Below are 23008 nucleotides of genomic sequence, written 5' to 3' on the forward strand. Positions count from 1 at the left end.
GACTCATGGTTCTCCACAGATGGCTGACCGATAGAACCATTGAGACGGTGTTTCGCAGAAACAAGAAGCAGCGCTTCAGACCCAAACTCAGTGTCAGTGTGAGATTTTCGAACAGGAAGACTCAAGCATATGCTTGCAATAGCAGTGAGAAAATTTCAACTTGAACTTGGAACTTGTCCAGAATTTTACAATGAGGAAAGCTTAATAAAAAAAAAAGAACACAGTTTTCATTTTAGAATGTGTAAATTTTGAGTTTCATGTAGAGGAGGTATTTTAATTTTGAAATACGTACAAAGATGGGGGTGGGGCAGGGATCATAATCTTTGCAGTGATTGAGCCAGATGGCAGACAAGCCCTGACATCCCCCTATCCACCCCACACACCTCCAGAAGTGGCAGTGCATATATATGCATCCTTTCTGTAGGAGCCCTGAGGGGCAGTCACCTACATACCTGCTGTTGGCCACAGCAACCTCCTCAGTGTAGCTTTTCTGCTCCTTCCATCCACCTGGCCCATCAAATATAGGCCAGACCTTTGAAATGGGCCTTTCATGTTCTGTGGTTACTACTTCTTAAGGTTATATACTCCTAGAACCATAAAAATCAAAATTCATCCACTCTTAGATCTGAGCATGACCTTGGAGGTGAACTAGTTAAATCTCCTTGAGGGAACTGGGAACCAAGTCTGACCTCCCCTCCAAAGATAGAATGGCCAGCTTGTTGGCCAAAGCTGGTCTTCCAGGATCTGAGGCTGAAAGTGGGACTGAGTGTGGATCCTGCTGTAGAGCGTTCAATCAGGAGGACAGCGTAGGGCAAGGAGCTCGAGAACCAGTTCCTCACAGTTGTCAGACACAAGTACAAACAGGTTTCAAGTAGGAAGTGAGACCTGGAGAAGCATGATAAGGTGACTGGACAATCTCTGGCGTGTGTGTGTGTGTGTGGGTGCTTACAGACCCTTGAGGGTGAAGTCTCCCCCCCCCCTGCAGTAACCTGGTTCTGCTGTGAGCTAGGGGCACCCACTTCCCCTGGAGAGAGATTTCTCCAGCACTCTTAGGATACTAGAGTTAACTCCCATCACTAGTGGACATAAGGGTTTTGGAATAAAGGGGAAAAATACAAAAAGATCACAAGTATTAGCTAAACATGATGGAACTATGCGCTTATTATAAAGAATTGTAATATTAATTTGCCGAAAAGGAAAATTGAATCCATCAACTTGTGTTGGATATGTATAAAGGTATCTAGCTAGCTTTCAATTATTTTTTCTATTTGCTTACTGACTTCTCTACCCACCTCCATTTCAAAAAATTCTGTATTCCTTTGTTCATTGTTTACTCAGCAAATCGGCATTGTTTGCCTAATATGTGTTAGACCCTGGATATACAATAGTTCAGTTTTCAAAAAATGATTTTAGTCTACTACTAATATGAATCCAGCTCATTTCATCATTTATTCTTTCTTTTCCTAAGAACAACTCTACTTTCATAGGAGAAGAGTCATTTCACTTAAGCTGAAGTATCTCTTTCTGGGAAGAGTATCACTGACATTTCATGTACATTCATCCTTAGAGTAAGCAGGAATTTATAATCTGTCCCTTAGGAATCATCAGAAATAATTTGAAAATCACCCTAGCTTATCTTCGCTTCTGACAGGAGTTTGTTTGTAATATCTTTATTTTCCCTGTTCAGTTTGCCTTGGGTTTCAACATTATTCAGTCCTTACACTCGACGTCTTCCCAGCCTCCGTTCCATACCACCTTCTTTCAACACTTAACCGAACCGTGGATGGTGATGTTACGTTGACTTATTCTCAGTGTGATCTTCAATAGGGTCAGCAGGCAGTATTTTCTGCAAAAGGCATTTTCTCCTAACTGAAAGGAGAAGAAAGCTAACTCTAGTTTCCTGTGGGCCAAGTCCCTTGTGAATTCCGAGAGGGAGAAAAAGGTTAATTGTTAACAGGTCTGTGCATGTGTCGCTTACAACTCACCACTGGATCCCTTCAGTCTCACACCCTTTCAGCAGTAGCGTTTAGCACAATGAGACCAGACTGAGTTTTTTATTGCTTTCTTCAGTAAGATACAGGGTGAGCTTAAAGAAGGCGATCTTTAAGATTTATCTCTGTCTTCTGGCGTAAGAGTTCAATAATTCCTTTAATCTGTGTTGTCATCTCCCTTGGCCTTTTGCTTTACTTTAGTCTTTTAACATCTCACCTTACTTTAATAGCAATTATCAGAATCCATATACTAATTCAACCTAACAAGAACTCTAGTAGTATGAACCTAGTCTAAGAAAGGCACTGAACCTGGCATGCACATTAGACTTCATAATGATACCATATTTCACAGGCAAATGATCTGTCTTCAATAACTACAGTTTAGCTGTAATTTATCTTTAGAAGATCTCTGACAATAAATCAAAAGAGTTAATTGGATTAATTTTCCTTAAGAGAGAATTAGAGTCTTATAACATCCCTTAGTACTAGTGAAGCAGTGGGCATAAACTTGCCAATGTACCATAGAAATAATTTAAATTTAGTGAACAGGATCAGCAGAAGTAAAAGCCAGGCTTTAAATGGAATTCATGTATTCTAATTTCTTCTAGAATCTTTAAAACTATATATTCATCTAGCCATCAGTCTGTCTCTTATCTATCTCTATATATCTGCAGCTATATTTTGAAATACACTTAGTTCTTAGAATTGTCATTGATTTTCTATTTCAAGAGGCACTACACACAGGCTGTATTTCTAGGATGTTTTGGGTTAGAGCAACAGCATAGCATTTCTTGAAATTTCACAAAATCTCTACCTGTCATAACTCTAGATAACCAGCAAAAGAGACGTGAACATTTCAATACTTGTATCTTCACCATCCTGGAAATAAATCAACAGAATCATTTGTCTTCATTTCATAGGTTTATCCTGTGAAATGGGATAGGACCTCCATACATCATGTGGTTCGTCCTATATCTGAAATCATAACCATCTTTAGAATCATATACTTGGTATAATTTTCAATTCAAAAGTTTCTTAGAAATCCATTCGTCCATTTTTTCTGAACCATCTTCCAAAGAATATTCACATACTTCAACATACTAATAGGTGTTTGGGGAAAAAGCTTCTGTGTGGAAATAGTTGGAAATGTCCCCTCTGAAGGCTCACAGTGGACATTAGCATATTAAAGGCTCAGCAGACCTGCAGTAAAAAAAATAAAAACAAAAAACTGCAGGTTGGGGAGGGTGGGGACTTTTATATTTTATTCTCTAAATATATTTTACTTTTTCCTATTTTATACAAAAATATATGGTGTGCTATCTGAGAAAGAAAGGAAGAAATAGATGGCAGAGAAAGTGGAGAAAAAGAAGAGAGATAGGGAGAGATTTGATCAGTCCCAGTGAGGAATGGAACTTTAAGGATTAAGAGACGTGTCTGAAGAGCATTTTTGTAAAGTTTTGTAATGTGCGGTACTGTATATCTCTAATGTGACAAGAGTCACATTACTTGTCAGGGCAAGAGAAGGAAGAAAGGGAAAAAGGAGGGAAGAAAGGAAAGAGGGCAGGAGAAAAAGAAGGGAAAGAGGGGCACAGAGAGGAGGAAGGAGAGAGAGATGGAGAAACCTTGTGTTTACAAAACCTATTTGACTGTAGAACTCTTGATTCAAAGAGTATCTACAAAGGCTAGCGGAGTGCTGGTAAATGTTTAACAACCAGCTCTTGGGAAAAGGTGGGGCCCTGATTTGGAGCATTTACCAACTGCCATGGTGTGAACACTTCCTCCACGGCCAGTGTCAAACACAACGTGCACTGCCTCACAAGCTCCTGGCTCCAGCACACCCCTGCCAGTGAGCCTCGAAACAGGGTTTTGGAAGCACTGAGCTGGCAAAACTTCTCCTTCTTCCAGTGTCCCTCCTGGACATAAACATTTTCAAGAGGAGCAAACTAGGCCTAGAGAGGTTATTTGACTGTCGAAATTATACGGCTACTCATCTTTAGTGGTATCTAAGCTCTAATTTCTAAATTCGATGATGATTTCATACTATCTAATGTAAAAATCTAGCTATGTGAAAGGAAGTATAGTGTCATAGAGCCCAGTGATAAGGAAGACCCTTCCCTTAGAAATACGAATAATATCTTTTAGCCGCTCATCTCCTCTGCCTGCAGATGGCATAATTTGGATACTGTGTGTCTATTACCCATACCTTTTAAGAGTAATAATAAATGTGGGTTCATTCATTCATAAATACTTTTAAATCCTTAGTCAAAAGCAGCTGTATGACAATTTAAAATGTTCTGAAGTCATTCAAGTCTCATTCAAATTGTGAAATCTCTCAGATCTTGATCTTGAACTGAGGTCAGAGGAAGGACGCTATTTTAGAAACAAAGGAAAGTTAACTGTAACCTTTCAGTGCTTTTGTTGTTCAGCTTTTCCTCTCAAACCATAATTCATCTTATATTTTTTACTTGCCTCATCATATTTTCAAAAGACAAAGATTTGTTGAGATACAGGCTTTTAAAACATAGAATTGTTTTGATACATATTTACACACATATATATAAATAAACTTGATTTTGTCTGTGGAAGATGATGCTTCCTTTGGGTTCAAAGATGAGAATATACATTTGCTTGTACTGAGAGTCATTATCCTTTGTGGCAGAGACATCCCTGTGAGCCCTTCTATAAAAGGATTTGTTATGTAAATCCCAGATTCTTCCCTGACTGGCCTCCACTGATCTTAGACAAGTCCCTTAATCTCTTATAACTTTGATTTCCTTATTCATGAAAAGAATGGGATAATAGTAATCTATACTTTATGGGGTAGTTGGTTTCAACTGCACAGATTTTAAGAACTGGTTATTAAGTTTGTGAATTTCACTCTAACTTTTGGCCATTTTACAACATTCTGACTCTTTTCGACAAAAGCTTGGTGAGAAAAAGAAAACTAGAGCTAAAATTTGTTTTCTTTAAATTGCAGATTGAAATCAGGCTCTGGCTGAACCACATTTTACACCTCAAGGAATGATATGTTTAACATTTTTCTGTGGTCCCTTTTCCATAATGATGCATTTCTGATTTTTCAGAGACTCTAATGAAATTCTGCAAATTTTCAGAGGTTTTTAACTTGAATTTTCCTTTCGCTCCAAGTTTCTCCATAGTTGCAAAGTGATTGGTCCTTTGACAATGCATCATTCAGGAAGACAATTTCCTGAGAGTTACCTAGCTTTGCTGGAAGATTCTGAACAAAATAGGTAACTGTAGGTACAATGAGCCCTCCTAGGATTGATATTCTGTGATCATAGTCATTGCTCCATTCATGTGTACTCAGGTAAGTTTATTAAGCAGCTTGTGAGTGCATATATTTTAGAAGAGAGAATTTTGGTGAAAATTCTGTAAATGATGTTACATTAAGAAGAAGAAAAACTGTAATTAGTATTTAAATAGGACTTTATGGTTTACCCAGTATTTCCCCATGTTGTCTCATTAAATCCTCACAACAACCTCCCTAAGGTATATCATCCCCATTTTATGGATAAGGAAGCTGAGGTTTCAAGAAGTTGTCTTATTCAGGTCAGTGGAAGCCTGTCAGGGAAGTTTGGGACTCAAATGCTGTGAGGACTAAATGGGGTTAAATACAAAAAGCAGTTAGTACATAGGAAGCACTCAGTAAATTCTAGCTTTAAAAAAATAGATTTGTGTGGCTATATGGTCCCCTTTGTTGACTAAAGGAATTAATCAGACTTAAAACTCTGCTCATGCAGCAGAGGTAACAAATTAAACATATATGAAAATTCCACAGTCACTACCATCTCTGACACCAAAAACACTATTGTCAAACAGTGTTAGAGTATTGGAAAGTATATGTATTAATATGTATAAAATTCATGATACTTGAATTTAAGCATTAATCCCTAAGACTCCAGTCCAAAAATTCTATGACTCTATAATAATTTGGTACTAGATATTTGATAGAATGAGTTTACCAAAGACAATTACTCAGATTAGTTATCTCGGTTTTTTTCCTTTTAATCTCAACATAAACCTAGTCTAAAATTAAAATTTCTACGTTAACTCCAGGCACACACAGAATGTCCACATAAGGCCCATCTCTTGGGGCTTAACCGTTCACTCCTGTCTGCAGAAACCTAAAGGCCACCCCAGGCCACCAACTTAATTATAACCAGGATGCGCACCAGAGGTGAAAAACCTCCTAGAGCAGTTTTTCAATCATCATCTCTCCAACTGACCTGGACTAGTGACACGAAAACCAGCAATTAAAAGCCTCAAGTTTAGAAATACATTCAGTTTCCCAAGTCCCCAAATGGCAAAGGTTAAGTGAATTATGTGGAGATAATTCGCCAACATCCCAAGGGAGGGTCCTGCTGACTTCAGATTGCTGGCTGTTTCAGTCTCATTTTTCCTTCCCAACTGATATGCTTCTTGCAGTAGTGCTGCCAATGTAAATATCAGAAAAATGAGAAAAGTTGCAGACAGGGAAAATAAAAACCCTACAATATGTTTTCTAGGAGGGACCATGTGATTAGCACACTGTGTTTCAGTTAACACTGAAGACTTTTTCCTCTAGCTGTTTTCAAGAATAATAATGAGTAAATTTACACTCGCCTCCATTAAAAATATTTAAGATCTTTATGGTGTTGCTTTGCTACTTAAATTGGAGAGCGTCGCCAGGCATCTTACTGTGTGAGACCATAACGGGAGCCGCAACTCTCCTTCAGGCTGAATTAGAAGCACCCATTACACCTCGAGTTGTGTGGTAACACCTCCACAGTGTTTCCAATTAACTTTGTAAGTTTTTAATCAGTGACAAATGCATCTTTGTAAATTCAATTTACCTTTTATTGCAGCGCTATAAACCGTCTTGCTGCATTCCGGTACTTTGTGAACATTTTACTTGCTACTGACATAAGACAGCTGTTGGACCTACAACAAAGGCTAAGCTTTATGAGTTACCTGAATTAGGATGTAGGTAAAGTAATTAAACCCCAAAGAGAAAGAAGGAGGAAACAGATAGCCCTCCACAATCCACACACACCAATACGAAGGCAGGAACTCCTGAAGCAACTGTGAAGCTGAAACATTCAAGATTAAATTGCCAGAAACTCCCTTCTTTGATTGTGAGTTGAAACTCACGTTATGTTGAAAGAGGTAGATAAGTGAAAAGGTCAGGCACATTTTATTAATAAATCCATACTGATATTTGTTTTTAATCAGATTCAAATGCATCCTGTTAAAGGGCCACGGGTGATTAGGTCATAAATCTGAACAACCTTGAAGATGATGAAGGAAATGCTTCTCTGTAAAGCGATCATCATGCTGCCTGTTTCATCATTTACACATTTTTACAGGTGCAGGGAAAATGTTTAATTTCAAATTGCTTGCAAGACTCAGAATAAAATATTACTTTATAGGATCTTCAGATAATAAAGTAAATGAGCTAATAGCACACCTGAAAATACAGGTTTTTTTGTTTGTTTCTATCTTTGCTCCTAAAATAATAAAACGGCAAAAAATTAGGGGAAGGATTAGTGTGTTTGACCTCAGCTATACTGACTTAAGGATTCTAGCTTAGGTTTTCTTTTGTGTGAATATTACTAATGACACGTTCACTCACTGCCCCTTGATGAAATTATGTCATAGTGAGTAATATGGTCATGAGACATATCTTTTGTTTCATATTTAATCAAAAGTCTGCATTTTTATAAAGGCAGGAAATTTATAGATGACATTTACCATTTTTTTCCTTAAATACTGAAGAATTCTTTTGTCTTATTTTTAGATTCATCACTCAACCATGAGACATTTACATCTGTGGCTTTCTATTATCCCATTGAAAATATTGTAAATGTTGTAATTTGTCAGGAGTTTTTGGACCCTGGCATTATTCTAATTTATTTATTCATTCATTCATTCATCAATTCACTTATTCATCAAGTATGTAAGCTCTGCCTAGGATAAGCAGTGACTGAAGATGTGGCCCCTCTCCTGAAGATCAAGGATTATAAATGAGCCTTTTGGCTTCCGCTTCTGGCCCATGTGAGATACAGGCTGGTGAGATGAGCTCGAGTCGGGCTGCGGAGAGCAGCCTTCTAGCTTTAAACCAACAGGAAGAACTAGAGGATTTGCCAAGAGAGTACCCCTTGAGCACCAGTGAAGATGAGGGGGACAGTGATGGAGAAAGAAAGCATCAAAAGCTTCTGGAAGCAATCAGTTCACTTGATGGAAAGAATAGGCGGAAATTGGCTGAGAGATCTGAGGCTAGTCCGAAGGTGTCAGAGTTCAGTGTCAGTTCTGAAGGATCAGGAGAAAAGTTGGTCCTTTCAGATCTGCTTGAGCCTGTTAAAACTTCATCCTCATTGGCTGCTGTGAAAAAGCAGCTGAATAGAGTCAAATCAAAGAAGACTGTGGAGTTACCCCTTCACAGAGAAGAGATTGAGCGGATCCACAGAGAAGTGGCATTCGATAAAACCCACAAGTCCTTTCCAAATGGGATCCCGTCGTGCAGAAGAACTGGCAAGCAGAGCAGCTGGTTTTTCCCCTGAGCAAGCAGCAGTCCATCTTTCCTCCCATCGAACATGTGGTCAGTGGCTGGAAGGCAAGAACTCCCCTGGAGCAGGAGATTTTTAATCTCCTCCATAAGAACAAGCAGCCAGTGACAGACCCTTTACTGACTCCCATGGAAAAGGCCTCTCTCAAAGCCATGAGCCTGAAAGAGGTGAAGATGCGCCGAGCAGAGCTTCAAAGGGCCCGGGCCCTGCAGTCCTACTATGAGGCCAGGGCTCGAAGAGAGAAGAAAATCAAAAGCAAAAAGTATCACAAACTTCTGAAGAAAGGAAAGGCCAAGCAAGCCCTAAAAGAGTTTGAGAAGCTGCGGAAGGTCAATCCTGCTGCAGCACTGGAAGAACTGGAAAAACTCAAAAAGGCCAGAATGATGGAGCGAATGAGCCTTAAGCACCAGAACAGTGGGAAATGGGCAAAGTCAAAGGCAGTTATGGCCAAATATGACCTGGAGGCTTGCCAGGCTATGCAGGAACAATTGGCCAGGAACAAAGAGCTGATGCAGAAGATCCAGGTGGCCTCCAAGAGTGCGGAAGAGGAGGGAGGTGCGGAGGAAGAGGGTGAACCCTTTGTCCCTGACGTGGTGAATGAGGTGCAGGTGAAGGCAGACAGACCGAACCCCTGGATGTTCAGGAATCACTCAGGTGACACAAAAGAGGCTGAGGTCCAGGGGGACCCTGAAGAACTTGCAGAGCCTGCAGCTCAGGAGGCTCCTGAAAGTGAGGAAGAAGGACCAGTGGTAGCGGAAGAAATTCCGTTGAAAGAATTTGAGGAAAGGTGATCACTTAGACAAAAGTCTGGGCTCAACCAGATCGCCAAGCCAGTGGGCAGTCAAGAAGCAAAAGATCTTAGCAGCTAGGAGGTGCTGTCTGAATTGAGGGCACTGACTCAGAAACTCAACAGGGAGAGCCATCAGTCCAGGAAGCAAGAACTGAGTTCAACGAGGACAGTTCTGGCGGTCCAGAGAGAGGAACCTGCCGGGGAGGAAGAGGAGCCTCTGTTGCTGCAGAGGCCGGAGAGAGCACGAACTCTGGAGGAACTGGGCAAAGAAGGATGTTTTCAAAACAAGGAGCTTCCCAGAGCTGTGGAAGAAGGGCAGCAGTTGGAGAGGAACCCAAGTAATCATCTTGGTGTCCCCAAGGAGAAGAAAAGGAAGGAGCAAATGATTGATCTCCAGAACCTCCTGACCACAAAATCTCCTTCCATGAAGTCCTTGGCAGTTCCCACGACAGTAGAGGAGTTGGAAGATGAAGAGAGAGATCAAAGGCAGATGATAAAGGAAGCTTTTGCTGGGAATGATGTCATCAGAGACTTCTTGAAAGAGAAGAGGGAAGCTGTGGAGGCGAGTAAGCCGAAGGATGTGGACCTGACTCTGCCTGGCTGGGGCGAGTGGGGTGGTGTGGGCCTGAAGCCCAGTGCAAAGAAGAGACGCCGGTTTCTCATTAAAGCCCCTGAGGGTCCTCCAAGGAAAGATAAGAATTTGCCAAATGTGATTCTCAATGAGAAGCGGAACATCCATGCAGTGGCTCATCAGGTGCGGATGCTTCCATATCCATTCACACACCATCAGCAATTTGAAAGGACCATTCAGACCCCTATAGGATCTACATGGAACCCCCAGAGGTCCTTCCAAAAGCTGACTATGCCCAAGGTTGTCACCAAGCCAGGCCATATCATTAAGCCTATAAAAGCAGAGGATGTGGGCTACCGGTCTTCCTCAAGGTCGGACCTCTCTGTCGTACAGAGAAATCCAAAATGACTTCTCCATACGTCACAAAAAACAGCTGAAGAAAAACTCTAGATTGAGTTGCTGGAGCAGTGACACTTTGGTGCCCATAACTGGGCGCCCTGACTGCTCCTCCATTGGCCCGGTTTTACTCCGAGCTGCAGGATCAGTTCCAAAACTGGCTTAGCACACCGCGTGTGTAGTTAAGCCACATGTTAGAAATAAAGGCGTTTTTTTAATCTAAAAAAAAAAAAAAGGATTATAAATGAAAGAAAATTTTCAGACCTATATATATTTATGTGTTGTTTATTTCAGATGTTGATTTAGACCTTATATGTTTTTTAAATGTTTTTAAAAATCAGCCACAACCTAAAATTTTTCATTGAATCCATACATTATTACCATTTCTAAACTGTAGGCTCGTCTTTCTTTGACCTTTTCTGAAGGGCATACTCTTTGAATACTGTGTTTATTCTTCTGTATGTATCATAGACACTTTTGATAGCATATGACTTCTTTCTAATACATCTACAAACTAGGCAGAACACAGTTTTGATTTCATTACCCTATTTTTCCCCATTCTTTATTACAGGTATTAAAGAAAGAATAAAATTCTTGACAGGTTACTGTATAGCTACTTTAGAATGTAGGAACTAGACATGAAAAGGGCCCTTTCAACTTGCTATCAACTGATCATTAGTTTCTCACCATTTCTTCTGGGTGCTCAGAAAAATATGGCCAGGTGTAGGAGAGGAGTTTTAGCAGACAGTATTGAGTTTATGTTCTATATCCCACAATATGATTTTCATCCAGTTGCAGGAGCACTCCAGTGATAGTCCCAAGACATGGAGGACAAGAAGATTTATGCCCTAGCACAGCACAGTCCTTAGATAGGGAGGCCATCAAGGGGGTTACTAAGCGTGGTTCCCCACCCTCAGTTCTCAGCCCAACCCTAACAAAACCAACCCAGGGATGTTCCCAAAGAGGTGGAGAGACAGGTGGCCTCCCAGAACTCAGGCTTTCATGATCATCTCCCAGGATGTCATCTGACACCCCAACGCGACACCAGAACATGCCTTAAAGTTGGGACAAATCAAAGACGAGATTCAAAGGCTTTGCAGAGGTGCCCTGGTGCAGTGAGCAAACTGTAAAAAGCTGCCGCTTACTGATAGCTTGAAATACACAAGCAGGCATGGCGCTGTCACAACAGCCCTACATGGTTGATAAGGAAGCAGAGGCGCAGTGATTTACCTGGAGGTAACAAAATTCTGGAGCTGGAATTCATACCCGTGTTGGCCATGAATTCCACAGTTATGGACAGTATTGCAGACAGTATAACATACAACAGTACAACATACAGTTGTACATACAGTACATACATACATACATACAGTACAACATACAACAGTATAACATACTCTTAACCACTATACTAACCTGCCCATCAGATGCCAAAATGTCACACTATCTCTGAAGCCTAAATCCTTATTCTTTAAAATAACATTTTAAATCTATGATATCTCTTGAGTAACAAAGTTTACACCCCAGAAACCCATCCTTATGTGAAAACTAAATAATTGTTGCTATAGTTCAATGCCATTTCTTTTTACTTTATGCTGCCAAGCTGTGTTCGATAGACACTATTACCGCTGTAGTAAGTATGCATTAGAATTAAAGACGCTCTGTAAAACAGCAACGAGTCTGCCCTGTTTCGTTGCAAAACATGCCTCTATTTTAGAAAAGTAGATTAATTTTCCCCCCACTGGATTGTTTCCGTTTAAACCATCTTACAACCAAAGCTACCTTACCGTAATTTATGTTTAGCTTTTTTAATAAAAGCCTTCTAATAATGTCTCTTGCATATGAAGGACTTTATAGTATTGTATGTGATATGCAAATTGTTTCCACCAAAACAAACTAAAAGCAGGTTTGTACATATTCTGTATTATTTAATGATGTAAAACTCTAGCTCTTGAAGTAATTAATTAGGGATCATTAGGAATTATCGTTTTGGATCATGGTCAGGGAACATTTTAAAAATCAATGAACATTGAAGGCTTCACTCTCTCCACACCCCAAAAAACAAAAATGATTAAGAACAAATTCCTCGGGTATTGTCAGCACCCTCGGAACACTCACGTCTGGTATCTTCTGCAACAGCTCAATCAATAGGGAAGAGTAATGTAATAATTGCTGCAACATTTTCTGTAATTCCTCATTGTGATAGCAACAGCGTTTCAGTGATATTCAGAGAGACTATTTATGGTGCTTAAGGTAAGAAGGTTCTGCCATGTGCAGAATAACAAGTAGATCAGCGTGGATATTTAACCCTTAATGTGAAAAACTCAGTGAAAGTAAAGAAGCAGTTGAGCACTTATCGTAAACTTAAGTTATCAAATTCTCTCTGTGCCAGACAATAGTCACAGGACATTGAGCCACAGGGCATTTGAACAGGCAGAATAGTATTTGATGACCATTAATTAATAGAGGACCAGTTGAATAAAATATGGTATATCCACACAACAGAAGATTATGCAATTGTTAAATAAATTGTTAAAAGATGAGGAAGCTTGCTGTGTACTGATATGAAAACTTCTCCAAGATATTTTATTGAGTGGACAAAGCAAACTGCAGGATATTTTGTATATACTAGTCTACTTTTTACATATAATCGGAAGAAAATTAAGCACATACATTTGTATTTACTTCTATATCAATAAGGAAACTCTGAAAGCTATATCTAAAACTAATAACGTTTTTACCTGGGCGTAGTTGTGGTAAGGTGGGGGTACTGGGGTGGATGGAAGACATTAATGAATGCAAGCTATTTATATAATTATCTTTATATAAATATCATTATATATTTTATATATATAAATTATTTATATACATGTAATGAACATGTGAATGTATTACTTATTCAATAAATTTAAAGTTGCTTAAGTGATGTATGTACCGTCAACAGGAAACTAGTTAAGTAAATATGGCAGATTCATAGAGTGGAATATTATGTGGCCATAAAACAGAATAAGGAAAGTCTTTATGTGTTGATAGAGAAAGATCTCTCAGATGTGTTACTGTGTTTAAAAGGATATTCACGTGCAGAATAATGTCCTTCACATGCTACCATTTTTTTGGAAGGAGGAGGAATATAAACTTGTACTTGCTTGTGGATGATTAATTAGCTCTAAAGGGACATACACAGAATGAATATCTGTGGTTGGTTCTGTTGAGGGAAACAACTTTGTGGTGTAGCTTGAGGGTAGAAGGGAGACTTTTCACTGAATAGCCTGTTAATGCTTTTTTTAAAAAAAACCATTTGACTGTTATTATCTTTTTATAAATATAAAATTCAAGCATTTAATTTTTAAAACAGTATTTAATTATAATTACTGCTTTTTCCTAAAGAAAGAAAAGAATGAATCAATAAATTGATCTCAAAAGTACAGAAAAGAAGAAAACCAAGCTCTAATTTATCAAACTATCAAATTATTAATCCAACTACTATCAAACTACTAATATTTCTTCTAATTTTCTTCTATACTAGTTTGACTGTAGTGTACTACTTTGATTCAAACTTAGCTTAATAAACTTAACTGGATTCATATTTTCTAGACATGTAAATACATGTCATATTTGTCTCTCATCCACCCCACCTCCCACTCCAGGAAGGGAAGACTAAACGGACTGAGATTGCATAAGTTAAATTTTACCTGGTTCATTATCACTTTCAAATAATTTATGCATATTAAGCAGCTGCTTTTCTTCTCCTATGTGTCAATCATGCAAATTAGCAAGACCTCAAAGAAACTAGCCCATAATAAATCAGTTGTTAAGCTAAGTCTTTCACAGGGTTATCTTTCCCTGTGCAGATGTTAACAGCTGTAGAGCACCCACACTTCCACATTGGAAAGTAGTGGAATGATCATGAGTTTATAGTTAAACACATGTAAGGTTTAATCTTGCCCTGCCATTTATAATCTACATGTCCTTGGACAAATCATTTAATGCCTTTATGCCTCGGTTTTCCTTATCTGTAGAATTGGAATGCAAATGCCTATGCACAGGGCTGTCATTTATATAAGGTAGGAGACTAAAGTGTTTAGTAGAACTTTTGTTACTGGGATGACCAATTGTCCCAGTTTCCCTGAGACTTTTTCCTTCAGCCCTGAAAGTCCCACATCCTGGGAAACTCCTTAGTCCCAGGCAGATCAGGACAGCTAGTCACCCTATTTGCTACAAAAGGAATATTCAGTGTGAATTAAAATTTTGGGTGCCCAAACCTGGGAGGGCAGTAGTGTCCACAGTAGATTATTTTTATTCCTTCTTGAGAGGCTTCAGTGAGGACACAAAAAGTCAGTTCTGAAAGTTTTAGGCAATTAAAGTACAAGATTGGAAAAAAAAGAAATTAAGATTTCACTACTTGTGAAGGCAATATGTGGTTCTATGATAATAGAAATACTGTAGGACATTTGATGAGCGCTTACATATGTGTATGCGTATATGTATATATGTGTGTGTGAATGCATATGCCAGACACTGTTCTAAGCACTTCACATCCTTTATATCATTCAATGCTTACAATCCTATAAGGAAGGTACTGTTACTCTCATTTTACAGATGAAGACACTAAGGCACAGAGATGTTGAGAAATTTGCCCATAGTCACCAAAGAGGAGATGATCAAGGTGCGATTCAAAAACAGTAGAATGGTTCTGGAGCCCATTCTCTATTAAACGTGCCTCTAAAGGACCCTCAATATTGAGAACTTCATCGTTCATTTCTATTGTAAATGCTATAAACAGAAGTTCATCAGAGAACATTGAGGTAGGAACTCCACAAGGAGTTCTCAACTGAGCAGGAGAGAGATGCAGCTGCTGCCTCTGGGAACCTTAGGAAACTCTGAAGAAGAAGGTGGAGCAGCCTCAGCTATTCATCATGGACACACTGACACTTTTGAGTATTGGAGGGTGACAAGGGGGAGTCAGACTCCTAGTTATTCCCTTTTTCCCCTGCTTCCCTCAACGTCTAGGAGACCTTGGCGGCTAGCTGAAGCAGTTCACAGAAAAATCTACCCACATCTTTGACCACAACAACACTATGAAGATTAAAGGGAGAAGTGTGTCCATTACAAAATGAAGACCCACCTTCCCCAAACCTACTTCTTTGTTACCTCCTGCCACTAAGCATGGACTCTGCTGAATCTCCTGTCCCCAGTATGGAATGGACTGGGAAGAGCACTGACCTAGAGAGATTTTTAAACAACCTGTCCAAAAGCACTACCTCTTAGCCATTCTGTGCCTCAGTTTCCTTGTCTGTAAAATGGGTCTTATAACATTATTCCTGTCTACATCACTCACATTATTATGAGGATCATGAAATCTTGGTCTGTATAGTAAATATTTGTGGAATGCCTAATACGTACAAGGTTATAAATGAGAGAAGACGACAATAACAACAAAAAGAAAGTACAAGATAGGCAGGGAAAGGTGAGTAGTGATTTGACTTGGGAGCCAGATGGCCTGCATTTTAGTTCTGGTTTTGTTGGAGACCAACTATGTGTCTGGCCTCAATGCCACTGGGCCTTGGGTTCATCATCTATAAGTGAGAAATTTAGATCAGCTCTTTCTTAGCTCTAAAATTCTATTTTAGGGATAGTCAGAAATCCCCAACTGCTGTGAAAAATCTCTGCACACCACTAAGAGGAGATGAAAAAGCTCAGCACCCCTTGTCTTTTCAGTCCCTCCAACGCTGTGAGCATGTATCGAGCACTATCTACTGTGTGGAAAACTTTCTGCTGAGTAGGAACAAGGTGAATGAGACCCAGCCCGTGCCCTCCATTCACATAGGACTGAGTGAGAATTATTTTTGCCTGCCAAAATCTGAGAAATCTCTGGCAGGAAGTGGGTTACCAGCTGGGGCTGAAGGTTGGGTAAATCTTTAATGGGCAGTAGATGACCAGGCACTGAGGGCAGAGGCAGCAGCCTGAACAGGGCAGGGGAGTGCTAGTTGTCTAGAATCCTGCTGCAGACTGCAAAGAGAGGTCACAGGGCTTGGTGAGAGCAGATAATAAATACTACAGAGAGCTCTTCTACTAGGGTCACAGCTACCCAGACTGCTAAGTGGGAACGAAATACCACCCAGACTGCTAAGTGGGAAAGAAAATGGAGGCCGTGGGTAATACGGGGGAGCAGAGAGAGGAGAACCTGAAGTGGAAGCCTAAATGCAAGGCCCAGGAAAGGCTTCTTTAGAAAAGGCGGGGGCGGGATTTGAACAGGTTTGTGAATATATGACAAATTAGCAACCGAAAGAGAGCAACATAGAAAAGTTCACTTTGGGAAGGAGCAAGGAATTTTATTCTTTCCAGACTTCAGCTACGGGAAGAAAAGAAAACTTCAAGAAAATGAAAATAGTTGATAAAGGGTGGGGAGAGGTGGAATTGGAGGAAGGTGGTCAAAATTCCAGTCATAAGATAAATAAGTGCTAGGGATGTAATGTACAACATGATGACTACAGTTAACACTGTTGTAATCATATATAGGAAAGTTGTTAAGAGAGTAGATCCTGACAATTCTCATCACAAGGGAAAAAACATTTGTTTTTCTAAATCTATGAGACGATGGATGTCGACTAAACTTATTGTAATAATCATTTCACGATATATAAGTCAAATCATTATGCTGTACACCTTAACCTTATACAGTGCTATATGTCAATTACATCTCAATAAAAGTAAAAAATAAGTGCATTTAATAATAATACTACCAAAAAAAAGAAAATAGTTGGTGGAATTTGTGTTACATGGTCTCAATCAACAGAGTAAAGTAACAGTCAACAACACTGCACCAGCCCTTAGTTGACTCCATTTTCACCTCAGTTTGGTGAACTGTTCTTCATGTTTCTATAACAAGGACAGTGGTACTTAATTAGTGGGATAATTAATGTTTTGGTTAACTGAAGGCTTATTGAAGATTTCAAACAGAAATTCTACCTTTGTTCCAACTTCTGTTTTTAAATTTTGTAAAAGTCTATTCTACTCTCCTTTCTTGGAAATTAAAATGTAAAAATGGGCTTAAAGTTAGGATTTATTGGGTTTTTTAATAAAATATTCTCAATTTTAAAATTGATGATTATAGAAAATATGGAAAATAAGAAGAGTGTGAGGAGGAAAAATTTTCACATAGCCCACAGCCCAAACATTCCTAATACTTTGGGGCTAGTATTTCCCTCTAGTTTTTTTTTTTCTAGGCATTTTTAACTGTTATGGTCTGATGCAAATAATATATATTGGGGTTTTTTTCCATTTAATCATAGAAAACAGGAATTTTCTCATTATTACAAACTCTGTCAAGAGTTTGCCTACACTCTTCATTTTAATATCTGAATTCTATGATGAAACTATGCCATTAATTATTTAGTCACTCCTCTATTTGGACATTTGGGTTGTTTTCAATTTTTCACCATGACATATAATGCAGCAGTATGCAAATTAGAAAGGAGTTTTCTAATTTATTTAGGATAATTTTCTTAACTTTGATTCACATACCATACAATTCATCCATTCAGAAGTGTTTTGAATTAAGTTTTAATTCTGTGATTAAGGATCTGGCTGTTACTAATGGTCAGTTGTTTCACTGGGAACAATGATGTCCCAAAGTAAAAGCCCAGGACAGTGTTGTCCAATGGAAATATAATGCAAGTTATATAGGTAATTTTAAATCTTCTAGTAACCACATTTTAAAAAAGTAACAAGAAACAGGTGAAATTCATTTTAATAATACAATTTTATTGAACTTATATCTAAAATATTTTCAGCCTTTTTTTTTCGGCTGCAAAAAGCTTTACTGTTCCCATTTGGCCCAAGGCTTGGGAGAGGGCCCCAGGGTGGTTACAAAGCTGCCTAGTGGCTGCAGAGACGGGGCTTCAGGCAGAAGCTCTGACGCCAGAGGGGCTCCTCAGACGCTGCTGTGGGACAGGCTGGGACCTGGGACCCTTTACTGGAGTGCTTGCACCTGGACAAATGTCTCCTCCAGCAACAGAATACAAAGAAACTATAAGGGACTAAAAATAACTGCCTGCTTGCACAGTTGGGGCAAATTATGAACAAAGAGATACAAAAAGGCCAAAACCCAACTGACACTTCAGAGGTGTGGGGAGCAAAAGCAGGATACTAGGCATGATCCCTGCTCACAGCACCACCAGAGGGATGGGCAGACCACCTAAGCCGCCCCTCCAGCCCCACCCGCCGATCTACCCCTACCCTCACCTCATTTAAGGGACCAGTGCAACGCACCCTCGCCATTCCCAGGAACGAGCGAGGGCACCTGTTACTTGCTTTTGCTCCCTCATGCTGCAGCATGAGTCCCAATAAAGCCTTGCCTAAATTCCCCCTCTGGCCTCTTATCAATTTCTATTGATTAAAGAGTCCAAGAGCCCAGGTTGGTAACAGCTGGGCTCCAGAAGGCCCTAGCCATGCCTGAGGGTGAGTGTTTGGAAGAGAACTCGCCCAGCCCTGCCTGGGGACCAACCAGCTTGCAGAGGTGAGTCACGTGGTCCTCACCTTCTCGGTGAGTTTCAGCTGCTCAGCCAGGTCGCGGCTCTCCGGGAAGTCACAGAGCGGGGCGTCTGGCGGGCAGCTTCCACAGAGTCCTGGGTTTTACCCCACTCATCTTGGGGTGGCTTCTGCACGTCCAGGAAGGGGGCCCGCCCGCTGGCTTTGCATTTTCAAGAGACAGTTGGGCACCCTCGCGCTTCTCCTCGGCCAATTCGTGGAAAAAGTGGCCCACGCTCTCCAGAGCCACGTCGTCTCGGTGGAAATAGGAGCCCAGAGAGAGGTAGGTGTTGAAGGCCTGCAGATGCAGGTTGCCCGGGCCGTGGACGGCGACCTCCACCTCGGTGGAATAATTGTGACGAATCTGGGAGCTCATGGTTGATTGGTAATAAGGCGCTAAGCTCAAAAAATGGTGTTGGCTGGTCCTTGTGGCCGAGGATAGGTCAGTGGTTGGTTCTGAAGGCTGCGACTGGAAAAAGGTTGGAGTTTGGTCAGAGGCTGGAGCAAAGGGCGTCCCTGGGCCTGTTCTGTCCAAATACTGTTGAAGCAAGAGACAGATCCGCGGACCACCAAGCTCACTGCCTTAGACTTTAATCAATATAAAAAATTATTACTGAGATACTGTCTTTTTTATCCACGTTCAGTTTCCAAAAATCTAGTATGTATTTTAAACTTTAGCAAGTCTCAATTTGAACTAGTCATATCTCAAATACTTGACAGCCTCATGTGGCTAGTGGCTACTATGTTGGACAGTGCTTGCAGGTCTAGGAGTTTGGCCGACCAAATCTTTGGAAGGTAGCAGAAAGTTGCTTTAAATATATCTTCTGATTTATTTCCCCTTATCTTCCTTTTTTAAATTAAAAAAAAATGAAGCAGGAACAAAATTTAGGTAACTGAAAAATCCTCCTAGAGAATGGTTAACTAAGTACTTACTTCTTTCACATACTACTTCATACTGAATATTTCTACCTCATGAGTAACAATTTATAATGTGTGAAAAAAGATGGTTTTAAAATATCTACTCTGTTATTCCAGTTGGAGGCTGGAGCTATTTCTGTTTATAGAATCTATGTGATTGTGCTGAATGCTAAACATCAGTGCTAACATTCTCCCCTAGTGGTAAATACTTTCCTTTATTGGGTCTTTAATGATGAAATAAACAGGAAAGAAAAAAAACATAAATGGATTTCTCTGTTCTATGCAGGTGAAAACCATGTTTTTCAGTGTATTCTTTTCGCAGTAAGTATTTGATCTGAGGGCCTCTATAATCCCAGGACACACAATCGTTCTCTGTTGTATGACAACTTCCTGCCATGAATAATTATTTTCCAAAAGCTATCAGGTCAGAGATGAAGCAGAGAGTGGGGGAAAGAGTCCATGGTGACCTCAGGCAGATTTTTTTACTAGTAGGAATCAGTCGGCTAGTTATTACCACCTGGCGCTGCTAATGAGTCTAGTTGGGAAAACAAAGCTGCTGAGCGTTCCACAGCAGGCTGTGCTGTGGTCCAGGTCTGGGGAGTCCTTTGGGGTCTGGTGAGCATGTGAAGATACATTTTAAGGTGTTTTGATTATTACAGAAATCGAACTCTTAGTTCTTCAGTTTTAAAAGAAACTTGTTGGGAATTCCCTGGAGGTCTAGTGGTTAGGACTCGGTGCTTTCACTGAAGAGGGCTGGGGTTTTATCCCCGGTTGGGGAACTAAGATCCTACAAGCCGCACAGTGCAACCAAAAAAAAAAATGTTGCTGAGAAAACATTATCAGTTATTGATTCATTTATGCTTCTGTAACCTAAGTATTTTACTGTATTCACAATATAATTTAAAAAACAAATATATCTGATACATTAAAACCCATTTATTTGTAGTACTCTCAGAGGAAGTATACTAGCTCTTCCAAGAAAGTATTTCCACTACTAATTCAAATTGCCTCTGACAATCTAAATAGACAATATAGTGCAGTTATCCAGAGCAGGAAGGCTATTGTCAGAGAGTCCTAGATTCATATCTGACCTCCACCAGTTACCAACCCTGTGACCTGAAGAACATTATTTTTCTGTGCATAAGATCTTTTCTAAAAATAGGAATGGTGAGAGTTATTTGAAGGCTCAAGTGAGATAATGCATATGTGGTACTTAGCCGAATGCCCATCACTACTGTCATTGTCGTAGGGATTTTGGGGGGAAAAGGGGTTATTATTATCACATACATCTCACGTATTCCAAGGTATCACAGGGTAGAGAATAGCAAATGAAAAAGCCAGGGGAATAGCAAATAATCAAGCATCAATTATGTGACTCAACTGCTGTGCTACATGAGAGGAAAGCATGGCTATCCCGTAAGCTGTGAGAATGAGGGGAAAAAAGACTGGAGTGATGGGAAAAGGAAGTAGTAGGAAATATTAAAGTAACTTATTTACCAAAAAGATGCTTTACTAAAACACTTCACATGTTGTTAATTAATGAATTCAATATATATTTGTTAAACGGTAACCATATGCAAAACACTGTGCTTGGTATTGGGGTTACAAAGATTTAGATAAGTTCCCTGCCTTCAGTAATTTCAAAGCCCAGCAGTGTGTTGCCTTTATTATTGTACTGCAGTATGTACCACCTTGCCTTGTAGTCCTTGACTTGTTCGTCAGTGTTGGCCTCTTGATTGCTGTCTTATTCACATTTGTACCTCTGCACTCAGTACCGTGCCTGGCTCATAATGGGTACTCAGTAAGTGTTTGCTGATGTGAATTCCTTAGCATGAAAAAGGAATTCAATTGCTATTGAATTTCCAACTGTAATAGATAAGCTCCTTGAAGGCAAAGACCCATGCTTGTAAACGTCTTGATGCAAAGAAACTTCTTGATATTAGGTTAGCAGTTATGCCAAAATTAAAATACCATTATTAAAATGAGTTTGTGTAATGTTAAAATACAGTTACTGCAGTCTCAATTTTCAGCAGGTTCATTTAGTCACAGGTGCATAAAATATACAATTGCATTGCACTCTTATCTAATTAAGGGCAATAAAACAATGCAAATATGCTCTCCGATAAATAGGTTATACTTGAAGTTTGGAAAAACTTTTATTTTTCAGTGAGATGCTGTAAATAAGCTTTTCGCTGAATCATAAATGCTGGGACTTCATTTGTTTTCCCTTCAGATTACTTTGGTCTATTTCCTATTTTTAAAAGTAATAAAATTTAAGTAATAAATATGTTTAAATGAGGAAAAACTGATTACATCATATGTGTGTTTTCCAATTCTCATGTGGACGTTATGTAGTCAGTGAGAGCAATTCATAATACTGTTGCAGTGTATTTGATAAAATTATGTTTTGAGAGTGCATCCTTTCTGATGTCCTGTGAAGTTGCGCATTGTGATATCATTACTGAACTTGGATAGATTGTGGAAGTTTGTAACTGATGCCTTGATAGGATGAGCAGAGACAGGCTATAGATATTCCTAGTCTATTAAAGCTCATTATAATCAGTAGTCAAATCAAATTGTAATCTACAGCCTAATCCAAGAATGATGACTTTCCATTAATCTGTGATGGATTTTTATTTCTTTATTATGAGCTAAATGTGTAAACACAGAAGAATTAACAAAGCCATCTTGGCACAATCTAATTCTCAGGGCTCCCTCTGCTGGTAGTGAAAGACAACAAATTTACAGAGAGTTTAAGAATAAGGGTATTATCATTATTACAATTTTGCCATTTATATTAAAGCTAAATTTAATGTTGGACCCTTATGCAATGAAACCAAATGTTTTGGTTTACAACTAGCTAATTTTCCCACTAAAGATTAAGTGATATTTTTGTGGTTGAATTAGTCTTTTCATCATAAAAAATTGAACTATTTTGTATCTAAAATAAATATTCACCAGAGTTATAAAGTATAATTTATAACATAACTTACACAAATGATTACCAGCAACTTACATAAACAGGATCAGAACACTTAACAGAGACATAGTGAAGATTTAGTAGCTACCCGAACTACTTCATCCTCCCCTATATAATTTCTATAAAACGTAAATACATACCCCACGTACCAGCTGATAAAACAGTTACGTTCTGGGCCATAATATCTCAACATAATACATAAAAATACAGTTTAAATGGAAAAATATATTTAACTTGCAATTCTCTGAGACCAAGCAGTTGTATACA

General features: G+C 39.3%; 2 pseudogenes; one reads left to right on the forward strand and one right to left on the reverse strand.

The window, feature by feature from the left end:
• The first annotated feature begins 8025 nt into the window (after positions 1 to 8025).
• Positions 8026 to 10368, forward strand: LOC115849789 (U3 small nucleolar RNA-associated protein 14 homolog A pseudogene; annotated as a pseudogene).
• Positions 10369 to 18758: 8390 nt separating this feature from the next.
• Positions 18759 to 19219, reverse strand: LOC115851092 (ferritin light chain pseudogene; annotated as a pseudogene).
• Positions 19220 to 23008: the final 3789 nt, after the last annotated feature.

The sequence above is a fragment of the Globicephala melas genome, chromosome 7 (genome assembly GCF_963455315.2).
Source record: "Globicephala melas chromosome 7, mGloMel1.2, whole genome shotgun sequence".
Classification (NCBI taxonomy): Eukaryota; Metazoa; Chordata; class Mammalia; order Artiodactyla; family Delphinidae; genus Globicephala; species Globicephala melas.